Below are 16150 nucleotides of genomic sequence, written 5' to 3' on the forward strand. Positions count from 1 at the left end.
TTATTAATGTAAAATATGGAAGATATTTCGATTAGTTTATATTATCCCGCAGTCTAAATTTCCCCCTGCACCTTATATTACCTAACACATTTTCCAAGATTTCCCCAAATGTCTTGATCTGTTTAGTTTAGTGTAGATAACATACAGTTACAACATAGGTACAGTTAGACAACTAATCCCATGATTTGACGTAGGCATTTGTCTTTACGAAAGCGACTGCCATCTCACATTCCAACCCAGAGGGGAAACTAGGTCTTATTGGGATTAGTCGCAACGTTGGGAAAGCAACTGGTAAATTATAAATTATATTTCGTATATAAGTTCCGAAAACTCATTGGTACGAGCCGGGGTTTGAACCCACGGATTGAAAGTCGCACGCTCTTACCGCTAGGCCTCCAGCGCTTTTTGTATTTCGTCAACCTTATATATAAATATAATTTAGCCTATATACGTCCCACAGCTGGGCACAGGCCTCCTCTCAAGCACGAGAGGGTTTGGGCTATAGTCCCCACGCTAGCCCAATGCGGATTGGGGACTTCACATACACCTTTGAATTTCTTCGCAGATGTATGCAGGTTTCCTCACGATGTTTTCCTTCACCGAAAAGCTAGTGGTAAATATCAAATGATATTTCGTACATATATAAGTTCCGAAAAACTCATTGGTACGAGCCAGGATTTGAACCCGCGACCTCCGGATTGAAAGTCAGACGTCATATCCACTCGGACAATTTCTTCGCAGATGTATGCAGATGTGTCAACCTTAACCAACGAGGAAACCGCATCGCGTACACACACCGCGCCACGCACCGGCAGTGAAATAAAGCCGCGTTCACACCGATAACTCACGCGGCGACGTAAAGGAATGATTTACTTGGCTCGATATCAGTTAGATATGAAATTTGTCAGCGACGCCTGTTTATGCGCGCCCGCGTGCGGACTTGGGGATTAGCTAGAGTTGGCGAAAGCTTGCTGAACTATTATAGAGAACTATTATTAGGTATAGTCATAGTAGTAGATATTATAGATAGTTTGCATTTGCACTGACAAAGTGAAGCAATGTCATTCATTAATGTCAAAGTTCTGTAATAATGACTTAATGACACTCTCACACTTTGTTCTATACAGATCGGTGCGATTGATTAATTGACACTGAAAGTGCGATTAATGTTATTAATGCGGTATTTTTTCCCAAATTACTATTGGGATTTCAATTAGCTCAAAATTAATTGATCAACGCTTAACCTATCTGAATAAAGAATAAATATTTTAAATCTTGAATCAATCGTAAAAAGACTTGGCGTCTTTGACCAACTATAACTTATAAGGGCAAGCAGTACGTGCTTACACCACCTATACGATTCCCTTACGGGATTACGATATAGCGAGAGATATGGTCCCTTCTACACCGTGTTTTTTTTGATTTCCGTTAATTTCAATGGTGCATTCCTGAGCTTAAATCAAGTAACTTTCTCAAAGACACCGATATTCTAATTAACTCCATTTCGGAGATAATCAATAATTTATTTTTTCCTCTAAGGCCTCTACAAGTGTGTACACTTGCCTTAGGGCCGGTTTACATATTGATTAGTGTTTAGAATGAGTTCATACATTTGCTACTAAACTTAAGTATACGTACAATCTCGGTCGATCGATCTACGAAATGACATTGATATGTCACAGACTTCAATTGTTTTGTTGAGTTAAATGTAATGTCCATGTTACAACAACGCTATATGCTACATTTAATTACTTTTTAAACTTATTTTTTTTTCCTAAGAAAAGCTCAAAAAAAATATTTTTTTAAGATATAACTATGCCATTTAGTTCTTTTAAACATACTTAACCATACCCCGAAGTTAACGGAATTCAATAAAAACACGGTGTATATTGATTCGAAACACTGCATTCTCTCGTATCTCATAACGCTCAGCGAAGTGCAAGCGACACACACTACGCCTCCATCCACGATATGCCTCCATCCACGATAAACTGACGAGTCGATAATTCGCAGCACTAATCAGAGCTGAAACAGCGCTGTTCGAGTCTGCAATCGAATGAATTATCGAGTGTATAAATGAGACTAAAGGGGCCCACTGATTAACAGCCCGCCGGACGGTATCGGCCTGTCAGTTAGAACAAAATTTTGACAGTTCCGAACAACTGATACCGTCCGGCGGACTGTTAATCAGTGGGACACTTAAGTGTGTATCATCAATTCAATGTGCAAGTGTGCAAGTTCGGAAGAAAAATCTGTCAATTTGGAAGAACAGCGTTTTTATAGTTCAAATTTCTAAACAAACTTTTGAACAGTTCAACAGGTCAAGCAAGGTTGCGGGCAGTATTAAGGCTGGGTTATAGGTGCAAGCCAAATCGGGCCTAAAAACATTATAACCAATAAAATAAGCCAACTACAGAACGTTTCAACAGGTCAAGCAAGGTTGTGGCAGTTTATAGGTCGGTATCTAAGCCGCGTATCGAAACTATAAAGAAACATTATAGTACAAAATCCGCACTAAACAAACTATTGAACATTTCAACAGGTCAAGCAAGGTTGCAACCATTTTTAGACCGGTATCTAAGCCGCACATCGTTATAATTTTGCCTTCATTTCACAACAAACATTATTTAGTTCAAAATCCGCACTAAACAAACTAATATAGAACATTTCAACAGGTCAAGCAAGGTTGTGGCAGTTTTTTGGCCGGTATCTAAGCCGCGTATCGAAACTATATAGAAACATTATAGACAGTACAAAATCCGCACTAAACAAACTATAGAACATTTCAACAGGTCAAGCAAGGTTGCAGCACTTTTTAGACCGGGTTCTAAGCCGCGTATCGAAACTATAAAGAAACATTATAGTACAAAATCCGCACTAAACAAACTATAGAACGTTTCAACAGGTCAAGCAAGGTTGTGGCAGTTTTTAGGCCGGTATCTAAGCCGCGTATCGTTATTTACGGGCTGTATGCAAAGCGGCATTGACAGGGCTGCACGTAGCACTTGCGACGGTTCTAGTTCATTTTCAAATATATGTGAAGTTTTTATGAAACAAGTAATTTTTTATAAGGGTTACATGATAAATGTTTGTTTTTATTGCGTTATTATTATTAACTCCTAAGTCATGGCGTAAGTATTTGTACAAGTATTGAACTTTTATAGAGATAAAAGTAAATTTCAAATGAAATAAGGTAATATCTTAGAGCATTTAGTAACTGGAGACGCCTTGGCTGTCATTTTCTGTAAAAAAACAATCTGCCGATTTTTGCGGGGAAAGGGACGTCAAATGTTTCTTAACGTAACGTAACGTACATATAGCCATGTCAGTCCATACAAAAGTTTGCAGAATAAATTGCCCTCCTGCACGGTTTTCGGTTGTGCAAGGTTTTCGGCAGAGGGGTAAGCTCTTAAGGGCGAGTCCGGTTATTAAATGCTCTAAGGGTACTATAGATCAGTAGTACCATAAATAGTTTATTTTTTAATTATAATACATTTATAAATATGAAAGAAATGAAAAATATACGAGTTTTCTAACTATTAGAACGATTGTGTCAGATAAATAATCGAGAATTATTTTACATTATTTTCCTTGCTTAACCAAGTTAATAGTATAATCGCATTATATATTTAAAGATATAGATATGTATGTTAAACATGACACACATCATACCACACAAGACCTTATTTTGTACAATTAAAAGCAACTTAACCTTCATAAATTTAAGTCATTATTTTAAATGCAACATTTTCTACCGCAGAACGTGTGTAGCCCTGGTAGCGACATTTCCAAGCTTCATTCAGCCTCCGAAGGCTTCATGAATAAGTCTTCTCTTTGCCCCTTTGATGCGCCCGACACAATCGTTTTTGCCGTATTTAATGATACCGCCTCTTTCGCCCGATTGATATGCAAAACCTCTACATTTCTGTATACGTACCGCATATTTTTTACTCCATAATTGGTCTGGAAAAAAAGGCCACGTTCGTGCTTTCAAATAATTACCACGTCCCGTAATTAATTAAGTAAACATTCCGACTGATATGGAAACATGAGTACAGGTGTAGATTGTAGATAGTTTTGCACCTGATACAAATGTTCTGTTAGCACGATGCCCTCCATTGATTGAGTCACGCGTCTCGTCCCAATTCCATTAAGCCGTCAGAACCGTCACATTACAGGCGCCAGGTACCAGGCTAACAGAGAACACTAGGAGTTGTGCGCACCTATCTCATTTCCTAGCCCAGTTGCGGCTTCCGAACGGCCGTCAGCTCGGCTGTTCCGGCTCCGAGATTAGTATCGACCATTTACCGTCTGACTGCTGCTTTTGTTTCCATTGGCCGATTCAGCCCGCCGTTGCCTCTCAAATTTCAATTTTGATTTTCGAACGTAATCCCTATTCATGCGAGCGAGGATTTACTAAATATGAAATGCGAATATGTTTTTATGAAACTGTCAAATTAAAATCACTCCGGTTTTAAAATGGTGGCGTGTAGTCACGCTCGGAAACTATTTTCGTTCGCTAAAATGCTCCGCTCGCCGTCCATTACAGATCTGCATAATTTAAAAGCTATCCTGTCGCGGTAACTCCCGAATTGGACTTTTGAATTCTTTATATCCTGCTGAATTGTGCGCTCCTGGCGAAAAAGTGCGGAGTTTTTCAAAAATTGGCAGGTGTCGTTCAATTAAGCTTGCTCGAGATATTTCGGTTGCTCTATTCCTATTTTAAACAGTTTTAAAGTTAATTGGCTAGACAGAATTAACACACTGTCCGACACTTACGACACTTATTTTAGACGTCACTTACCATTATCAGTTTAAAAACGCCTCTTTCGCGCGCAGGATACAAGTCGGCGAGAATAGAATCCAATGGAGTGATAAAGAAAATAAAAGCGACGTGTTTTAAGCAACAAAAAGGATTTAAGGTTTAAGAATCAGATGGAATGGGTGTTTCGCACTCGTTCGCACATAAACAAGATAAATAAACAAGAAACGCGAAGCACGGAACAGAAGGATACACTCAGGGAGGGTCGCGATAGTGCCATCCATCAGCCGGTCACATCGCTTCGATAGGGTTAGGGCCACCTCCGCACCTTTATGTCTCCCTGGTGAGATATAAAGGCCCCATACTCGGGGACCCTACTTTTTTGACATCTATTTGTGGTCGGCCTTCTGCCCTCAAACGAAACACAACTATTCAGTAAATAACGCTTCATAGTTTATTTAAAATGCGAAAATATGCTTCCTTGCAAAGAAATTACAAAGGGAATACGGTTGTGTATTCATACGCGTTTCGCGCACGCAAAGTGTGTGCATAATTTACGTTTCAATCCAAAAACGTCACGTCACACTAGCGAAGAATATAATCCGTCATATACGAAGTTGTGTCTTCGGGAACGTTCTGAAACCGGGATACCTCCGAGACGCTATGATTTTTACGACACGTCTGGAAATCACCGGGGCCCTGAATATATTATTATTGTTATGGCAACACCGAAAGCTGGGAAAATTGTAAAATACGCCATACACTTCGCGGGAATTTCCTCTAGAGCATATCATTAGGGAATTTCGGTTTCTGCGATGCTCTGAATTTTTCATCGCATATGCATAAGGATTTATTATTTATTTGCGGCGTCTGACAAGAGTTATTGCTACTTATATTGTTATTTAAATTTTGTTTATAAAGTTTAGAATGAAGGATGCCAGGTATTACTTTACGATGTTGGTAGTTGGTAGTATATTTTTGATATAAATAGTTCGGTAGATATAAATATTACTCGTATACCAATGAAGAAAAGAAATCTTAAATATTTTGTACTAAAGATTGCCGTCACGTTCTATGTCACCGATACTAAGTACACTCAAAGCCGTTTAAAATGGGTATCTGTATAGAAATCTTCAAACAAATTGATTTGTTTTCATTCCCCTAGAGTGCAGTATGAAGTTCCATTCTCGAATTTGTCAGTTCTATACTGTCATGCTTTTAATTGAACAAACAATCTCAAGATAAACACTGCAGTTGCATTAGCCGCATTAGTGCATAACCTGGACCTCCCACGCTGACGGACACGGGACATATTGACAGGTGGTTTACACAATGAGTAAAACAATGTTTAATTATAAACATTGTTTATTTATTTATTTATTTTATTTTATTTATTCAGAACACATACAGTCATATAAGATACATATGTTAGAGGTGCGTAATACGCACATAAATCTTAATACTAAAAAGACCTGGAGGTTCATAAAACCATACCTGGAGGTACATTGTATTGACTAACCTTTCGACATACGTTTTTTATGAGGCGTTTCAAATTATTACTTTTAATTAAATGCCTAGACTTTTTTCATAGTAATTTGCGGAAGTGCCGCACTCTTAATATAGACGCTGCTTAAACCATCATCTTATTGATGTGACAGGCCAATGATGATGGTGAGACTTTTTCCATGCGTTTTATAAGATGGGTTTTTTATGGTTATAATTGAGGGGGGATTTAAATTTTCTCGGGGCAGAGGTGTACGGTTGGAGCCGGTAAAGGTTTATTTGACGTTCATAAGCGCATTGTAATATGCCTACTTGAATAAACTATTTTTTTATCTTATCTTTATGTTTACGTAAAATTGTCTTTTTTATGTTGAATTATTACACTTTTTGATCACGAGAAAATTCTAATGAAAAACTGAAATGCTTAAAGTTGGCTGCATAGAGTAAAAATACGGAAACATGTCAATTTATCATTTATTTTGTATTTTATATCGATAACGTTCTCGGGATTAGTTGCCAAGCGGACCCTTGATTCCCATCAGCCGTGACAAAATGCCGGGATAATGCCGGGATCCGAGGAAGATGATGATGATGTCTCACGACAGTTTAAATTCGATTATTACACTCCCTTTGTCCAACCAATAATTTCGTAATTTCGCGCAACTATTGAGATATCAAATTTCGAAAAGCAATACCGTTATAAATCTGCCGGTACATTAAAATCTCGATTATCCCGGCATAAGTTTGCAATAAATCGAAATGGGGAAAAACGCACGAGCGGGCCGCGGGGTAAAAAGAGACTATAAATTTTATTTCGGTACCTATGTGGAGAAAACAATCCATTTGCTGGCACCTAAATCTATGGGGTGCGGGAATGGGAATATGTAAATATAGGCACGGGGTAACGTCTTGATTCTTCACTGGAGAGTATGAAACATAACAGATTTTTAAAACAATTTTATAATTAGTGTATGAGGCTAGCATCTACGATATAATGCCGCTGGGTTTTTTAATCTATTTTAGCTTGAATTTAGTTTTAGTTCATTTTTACTTTCATTACATATATATAGTAGAACCCTAATCTAATATCTAATTGCGAGATCTATCCGAGCTAATTGCGAGTGAGACTAATTCGGATAGTCATAATTCGGACTTTTTTGCGATGAGATCAAACGAAAATACCATTTATCGTAAAAAAAACTGTACAGTATATTAAAAATTGACCTATAAATCATCGTTAAAATATAAAAAAACCTGAAAAAGGTTCTACTGTATTGGTATCTCACTAACACTTTAAAAATAACATCAAGTTTTCCTAGCGTACCTATCTGAAGTTTTTATATCCAGTTGATAATAAGCGGTTACCATAAATGGTTTAATAGCGTTAAACATAAACGTCCATCTACTCTAAAAATCCGTTAATAATCGTTTGTCCCTATCACATATTTGTGCTTGTTAAAATGGGACAAAAAACAAAGGTTTGCCAAGGTTTATGAAAAAGGGGGGTTAGATAGGCGTCTGTTTCACAAGTGTTAAATGCTCGTAGTTCAATATAGAATACTGAAAACCTTGCAATGTCTATTTCGCTTTTTACAAAATGTACCTATTCAAACGTGTAGGAGGACCTCACAATAAGCTGCATTCGAAATTTAACAACATTTACTTGATTTAATAGGTATTGTTTTGACTTTACATTCTATACCTATATCTTTAGGTTCTACAGAACAAATTCTAGTTGGTGCCAACCCAAACGCGATAAAATCAGGTGTTTTACGTACATGTCAGTGAATTTCAAAATTATCAAAATCACCTCATGTAATATAAGCGAGATGTATTGAGAATAATTTCAAATCATTAAACAAATTTAATTTCTCTTCTCTCGTATTTTAGCCACTCGCGCGTTTAAAAATGGATCCATTTTGCCTACGATCTCCGAAGCATGTCGCGTGGGTGTCTAAAAATTTATTTCAAATCAATATCAAAACAAATTGCGATATCAAAAGTCGCAATGGCGCACAATGGCGGTTGACGTATCAATTGCGCGGGCGCATATCGGCGCATCTAGCGACCTCTGCGCTCTCCGATCGCTGGATATGGTTATTTTACATACTGTTCAGTTTATGACGGAGACCTCTTAATTTTGTAATAAAGCTATGTAAACGGATTATATAGCGTAGAATGGCTATATTATAGTATATTATGCAACCGTTGTTTAAGAGAGGTCAAAAAAGGCGAGTGGCGTGAGTAACAATTTGAGGCGAAGCCGAAAATTGTTAATAAAGACGCCACGAGTATTTTTTACTCAGTTAAACAACGTTGCAAACAATACTTTTTCTACGAACACTTTGAAATAAAATTGTAAATTTAACAAATATTTTTAATTCAAGAAGTAGCAAAAATGAAGGGTACGCGCGGGAAAAGAATGAATGAATGAATGAAATTAAAAATAAATTCTATGGTTCACTTATTTGTCAGAGATGACATTTAAAATAAGGTTGGCAACACTGTATTTCATTCAATATTTTTTAAGTTAAGGGCATTACACGAAGTATCGTAAAATCGCCAAAAATATACTGCTTGTATGCACAAATTCTTTTTTGGGGAATAGACTTAAGACTAGCGATGTGACGAGTCCACTATTTTTCGATTCGAATCATTCGAATCGATTCGGCCACTGATCCGAGTTGAAATTCGAACTGACTCGACTCGACGGTTTGCGTGGTTCGCGACAAGGTCACGGGCCGCGGAGCCGCAAACGAGTCAAGCGGCAGTTGTTGTAAACAGAACCTTCAAGGCACCGAATTAAGGTTTATTTTTCAATGGCCATACTAGCAGTGAACTCGACTCGGGATGGCGAATCAAGCGGCAGTTGTTGTAAAAAGAACCTTCGGGCTACGGAATTAAGGTTTATTTTTGAATGGTCATAGTACCAGTCAACTCGGATTGAAACGGCGAATCAAGCGGCAGTTGTTGTAAAAAGAACCTTCGGGCTATCGAATTAAGGTTTATTTTTGAATGGCCTTAGCGTAGCGTTGACTCGGCTCGGAGAGTTGGTGAATTGGCGATTCATTCGCCGAGTCAGCGGATCGGATACCAAGTTACCAGTCAGTTTAGTGGCCGAGTTGATTCGGATTGCCAATAGTCTTGATTCGAATCAACTCATCTGTAGGTTGATTCGGATTATTCGAATCAGATAACTCGACTCGCCCATCGCTACTTAAGACTTGTCTTTACAACTACATATAAGTAGCTCTACTATCAGTTTCGTGAATGACAGTGAGAAGTGAAGACAGTGAGAAAGTTAAGGAAAATGTATGGAGTAAATGTACAGAGCCTCTACCGGTCACGTAAAGAACTAAAAAATTCAATTGGTACCATGAGTTATAGACGTTTTTACGCGAGTTTTCCATACTTGCCTAACTTCACACCTAAAACGCTCTCTTTCTAATTATATAATGAAAACTGAGCCAGAATTGTTCTGCGTAAATATTTAACGCGAGTAAACGTGACAGTGACACGAAAAATACGTGCGTTTCCAACGTGTCATTTCTGTCAACTTGTAATCACAACAAATACGCAGATTTTTTACAAATATCCATGCAATTTTCAACGTAATATGTATTAATTTATAACAGTACGTGCACTTCAAGCAAAACTTTAAGGGATAAATCAATTAATAGTTCGATAAAAGGCTGATTTAGTACAAAGGTAATGAGTTATACTTGACATCATATTTTCCTATTTCTACTGCTACTTTTGCGAAAATCACATTGCTTACGAGCAGTTTTTGGTTTTAGGCAAGAAGCTGATTGAAAACAACATTTCCATGAAAACCCGGATTGCATCATGTATGCATGCGTATGCATGTAGAAGTTACATATGTATTAAGAATTAAGGCTCAATACAAGGAGCGGTACATAGACATGTTGCTGTTTTTGTTGCTGGGTGCACATTACACATAAATAGTAAGAACATACCGCATGACCTATTATAATATTTACACAAGAATTGCTACGTATTTTATTAAGCATTATTATCTTAAATAAAATAAAACATACAAATGTTCTGTGAGTTTATTTATTTTTCTTTAAGTACTAAGTATTATTTAATTTTCCGTTGTTCAAATTATTGTGTTTGGTACCTAGGTAATCGTTTTTCATGTAAACTTGGTAACAGGAAATATAAAACTTTCTTCAAAAACTTGCTGGTGGTTCAGAATCTGAAAATTTAAATATGATTTAAACACATTTATTGCCAAAAACCCGCTGCGTGGGTTCATTTTGTATTGGAAATGGGGCGCTTGGCACTGAAATATACTCGAGATCATATAGGTACTATAAAATTAAGATCGCTATTAAGGTCATACGTAGGGTCTGTGCGGAAAGAGAAGAGTCGTAGGTATAATGTATGGGCTCCCCTAAATTTCACGACTCTTCTCTTTCCGCACACTCTATTAGATAATGTTACTTAGTAGTAGGAGACGGCCGCTGTCATGATGTGGACTGAAGCGGACCAATATAATACATACCTATTTTAATATTTTAAGATTTCTTCTCATGTGTGTACTATTTTCGTCATAGGTAATAAATATGTAGCCAAAATAGGCCTGTATAATCGCGCCGTATACTTTGCTTCCTATTTTTTAACACGCAAAGTCATAATTTTAACTCGATTATTAATGATGTTTACGTAATTATCATATTTTGCAATTTTTGTCTTGAATACAATATATTTTAATTTATACATTGTTTACTAACATTGACGTGTTTATAATTTTTGTAACTATGGCAACGTCAAATCTTTAAAAAATTGTAGAATGAAGGTTGAGTCAGTAAAATAGTGACAAAATTGGTCTTAGAGCATTTAATAACTGGAGTGGCCATTGAGTGCTTACTGTTAGGATTTAGGATTAGGGTTCCAAGCAGGAAAGAAAAGCTTGTTTTAACACCATATAGGTAATGTTTATTAATCTCAAGCAAGACTACATAGTAATGGCGTCTCTTACGAGAAGAAAGAACACCTACATTTGTTTTATATTGACAACCGAATAAATCAAATATCATAGTCGTAGTAGTCTCGAAGGTATACTCTTTATTTTTTTGTTGACATTATTACTTACCCCTCTGCCGAAAAACGGTTTACCCTTGAATTTCCGACAGACATTTCATCGAATGTTATTTGGAAGACAACGTTTCAAGTATTTTTATTTCATCGACAAGTTATTGCGTCGAAGAATCGATACTAGTAAATTTAAATCGGGGACTTTTAATTGGTACTTGAGTTATTTTGTATATAGTTTATATCGTGGTATTTCTTTACGGGTTTTCTTATTTCATTTTGTATTATATTTAATAAAATTGATTACGCGTAAAATTACTTCAATTTGTAATATTTCTTATCGAAACAAGGCTGCCATTTTCATTTTGGCCAAATTATAAATAGGTATAATTTAAGCCGTTCATTTCTGTGTAGGGTCGCAGTTCTAACCTAACCTAAACCTACTTTAAAAAGCCGTTCGTTTCTGTGTGGGGTCGCAGTTCTAACCTAACCTAAACCTACTTTAAAAGCCGTCCGTTTCTGTGTAGGGTCACAGTTCTAACCTAACCTAAACCTACTTTGAAAGCCGTTCGTTTCTGTGTGGGGTCACAGTTCTAACCTAACCTAAACCTACTTTGAAAGCCGTTCGTTTCTGTGTGGGGTCGCAGTTCTAACCTAACCTAAACCGACTTTGATAGCCGTTCGTTTCTGTGTGGGGTCGCAGTCCTAACCTAACCTAAATCTAAAATTCTTACAACAGAAAAATGTATAAATGTATAGTACGACATATAAAAATGTATTAAAGTAATACGTCGCACAAATGAATTGCGATGTTTAGTAGTTGTGCCAATCAAAATATTTTGAAACGAATTAGCGATCAAGTAATATTCGTTGAATATTATTTCTACGCAGTAAGAAAAATTGAAATAAATAGTATATGAAACAAAATAACGCCAAACAATATTACTAGTACTAACGTTTCGATGAATTGTTGTCGATGAAATAATATTCGATGAAAAGTTTGTCGGCAAAACAAGGGTACACCGCCGAAAAACTTGCACAATTGTGCAAACTTTTGTACAGACTGACATGGCTATTTGTACGTTACGTACAAATCATCTAGAAATAGCAATACATTTGATGTCCCCTCCGCCGCAAAAATCGGCAGACTGTTTTGTAAAGAAAATGACAGCGCCATGATTTTTAGTACGGTATTAATACAATGAAAGACTAAGTTTATGGGTTTTCTTTTTTTCGCTACTCTGGAGAGATGTAAAAAAATTATAATAGCTGACAGCGTGCCCAGTTTTTGCAAATATTCTCCCATTAAGGAGTTTTCTCATAAAGTCATAAAGGATTCTCCTTATCTCTACCCTCCATATTCACGGCTACCATCAGTATATGTAACATTACTTTCTGTGCATCTCACTTGCACTAATATGCGAGAGCGAGATGCATAGATAGTAAATTACGTAGACGTGAGAAAATTTGACAATTTTGTTATTTAGTTCATTAGGTGACTCCTAGAGGCGCTGTATAAAACTCCGATATACTCGTAACTCTTGCTCTGTTTTTTAGTATAGTTAGAAAGGGACAGTATCGTTTGGAGTGGAGTGAAGTTAGGTACATAAGACCGTAAAGAAACGTAAAACGTGACTCACGGCACGTTTATTCACCCAGTGTAAGTGAAAAATACTCTGCCAACTGATGGTAGAGGCTAAGGTAGGGTTTTAAAGGTGTATGCACAACCCTTTAAATGACAAATAAAAGTACGGGAGTAGAAAAAATATATTAAGAACGGGTCACTCACGACACGTATTAAGTCGAAAAACGCTCGACATGTTTCACTCCGTACCGAGGAGTGTCGTGACGAGGTGTGTAGAATGGATTTAAAATAAGTCCGTTTCGAACTCTTATACTACTGTACAACCTAGTTTACGGGGTTAGTAGAATAAAAATAATCAAATAACATCAAAGTGAAGGGTCTCACCCTTCATGCAATGTGTAACTCGCTTTACAAGATAATACGCCATCTCGTATGTATGAAATCACCTTTATTGCCATTACAAAATTTGAAAATGGGTAGTTTGCATACATTTCGTTATGACAGAAAAAAATATGTAGGTACATATTTTAAAAGACTCAAGAGTGTCCAAATTAAATGGCGAGTCCAGAATAAAAGCAAAAAGTGTAGTTTTAACAGAAACAGAAACTGCTTTACTAGAAATAGATGCTTAAAATATTGTAGATGTGGTTTAGAGTCAAACACATCAGCCACAATAACTTATCCCGCCAAAGTCGGTTAACCAAGTTGAAAGGACACGTATGTAATTATAATAGCCCCTAAATTACTAAAGCCAAAAGTTATTCACTATTCTGAACTAACTTTAGCCGTCCCGCAAAATTGTGAGTCCTAACCTAACTCCGAACTATACTAGCACCACACTATGTTACCATAATATCACCTAGAAAACCAGTTTACATGGAGCTCGAGATCTGGGGTAACTTATATGTAGAAACAGGCGACAATGGTTAAGTTTGGCGAGGCGCTTTGTAAGGTATAGAAATATTTCTTAAATGTCTCCATTGTAGCGAGGGCTATTTGGTTTTTAAAACTAAACCAAAATAACGTGACATTTAGGTCTGTAACTGTAGATCTACATCAGAATTCCCTTCAAGGAATGTCATTACTTGGATAAAGAATGAAATATCTGAATATAACTAAAACAGCACTTGAACTCGAGTAGGTGTGATTGAATCCCTTACATCACATGGCGACCCTACCAACGAAGCTAATAGCGAGTTAAAATAAAAACGTTATATATATAATACTTGTAGAACGTTTAAGAATGTGAAAAGAAAGTAAATCTGGTCCCCAGTTGACTTGGTTCTATAAAAATCTAGAGTTAGATCAAGATAAGTTTGCAACAATTTTGTTTTTTTTTTTTTTTTTTCATTTATTTATTAACATAAAATAATACATTTAAAAAAATCATGACAGCGAACAAAGCCCCCTGAGGCTTAACTGCCGCTGTAAATCGCTCTTATTTACTATTAATATTAAGTATATTAATAAGTGATAGCACACGCAGTGCAAGTGTTAAGCCAAGCGCGCACCACGATTTTTTGTCGCGCGATAATTTAGTCGCAGAAATGTAACGTATGGGTTTATATGGCGGTGCGCGCATATGCGACAAAAATATCGCAGCGATTTTAAAATTGTGATTTGTTACATTTTTCCGCGACAGCGCGCGACGCGATTGTCGCAAAGTGAATTGCAGCATACGAAGCTGTATGGCCCCGCGCGCACTGCGATAATAAAATCGCAGCCGGGACCTCAGTCGGCATTTCGCTCTCCAAGCGTCAACATATCGGAACCTGCTTCTCCAATGGAGTTACAAGATGAGACGCTAGATGTTGACCGTTTAATTATAGAAATAGAAGGAGATCACCTTTGTGGTATAAATACTCAGTCATACAGCGATTGCATATTGTTTCACGACAAGCGACTGGTACGACATCCATGTCGAGAATGAACAAATCGTCGACTTTTTCATCGCAGTGCGCGCACTGAATTTTCTGCGATAAATTACAGCGCGATTCTAAAATCGTGTCGCAAAAATTAAAATCGTGGTGCGCGCTTGGCGTTATTCATCATCATTTCATAGAAGTTTGACGTTGGAGACTTATATTGGTCTAACTCTAGCAGCTCTCTATAGGATATGCTATTATCCTTGAGCCTTCGTCTCCCCCGTACTTGGATAGCAACTGGAATACCTCAGCTTTTTGCGGGCTCCAGAGACCTCCCTCTATTTCATGCGACCCTAGTAGAACCCAGTCACGTGTGTATAAATTATTAACGCGGTTCGAATCCCGCCGGTGCGCCAACTAACAATGAAGGTGTCTTATGGATATTCACTAATATAATGTTTGTCAAAGGGTTGGCCACTGATCTTGTACCTAAATGAGACATTATGCTTTACGCAAGGGAATTCATTTGTAAAATTTTTAATTAAGTCTAATCTTCGAAATATTTTTTTATCAATAAAAAGCATCTCTTATTTTAACTACAATCTATCGAGAAATTCGATAAAATGATCGTAAGGACTTAATAATTGATATTAATATCATTTTAGTGTTTGCAAAATGGCACATACCTATTTTAACTTGTCAGCAGTGCCGGATTTAGACATTTGCCGCCCGTAGGCTATGCCGATTTTGCCGCCCCTATCCGCCTCGCTTATAGGTTTTTTAAAGTACTTTCCTGTCAGAGGCGTTTAATTTTATAGTACAACACACCATAGCCATATTAAAATGCATATAAGGTGACGTAAATATTACTCGTATACCAATGAAGAAAAGAAATCTTAAATATTTTGTACTAAAGATTGCCGTCACGTTCTATGTCACCGATACTAAGTACACTCAAAGCCGTTTAAAATGGGTATCTGTATAGAAATCTTCAAACAAATTGATTTGTTTTCATTCCCCTAGAGTGCAGTATGAAGTTCCATTCTCGAATTTGTCAGTTCTATACTGTCATGCTTTTAATTGAACAAACAATCTCAAGATAAACACTGCAGTTGCATTAGCCGCATTAGTGCATAACCTGGACCTCCCACGCTGACGGACACGGGACATATTGACAGGTGGTTTACACAATGAGTAAAACAATGTTTAATTATAAACATTGTTTATTTATTTATTTATTTTATTTTATTTATTCAGAACACATACAGTCATATAAGATACATATGTTAGAGGTGCGTAATACGCACATAAATCTTAATACTAAAAAGACCTGGAGGTTCATAAAACCATACCTGGAGGTACATTGTATTGACTAAC

At 36.9% G+C, this 16150-nt stretch overlaps 1 protein-coding gene and 1 long non-coding RNA gene across 3 annotated transcripts in view; both read left to right on the top strand.

Annotated features, from left to right (window-relative positions):
- The window catches only part of LOC134673403 (homeobox protein homothorax), a 343072-nt gene that overhangs the window by 238437 nt on the left and 88485 nt on the right, over positions 1-16150 (top strand). The window lies entirely within an intron of this gene.
- On the top strand, positions 9506-10331 carry LOC134673513 (uncharacterized). Its single transcript, XR_010099494.1, has 2 exons — positions 9506-9973; positions 10063-10331. It is a non-coding gene; the product is annotated as an uncharacterized LOC134673513 (long non-coding RNA).

The sequence above is a fragment of the Cydia fagiglandana genome, chromosome 18 (genome assembly GCF_963556715.1).
Source record: "Cydia fagiglandana chromosome 18, ilCydFagi1.1, whole genome shotgun sequence".
NCBI lineage: Eukaryota > Metazoa > Arthropoda > Insecta > Lepidoptera > Tortricidae > Cydia > Cydia fagiglandana.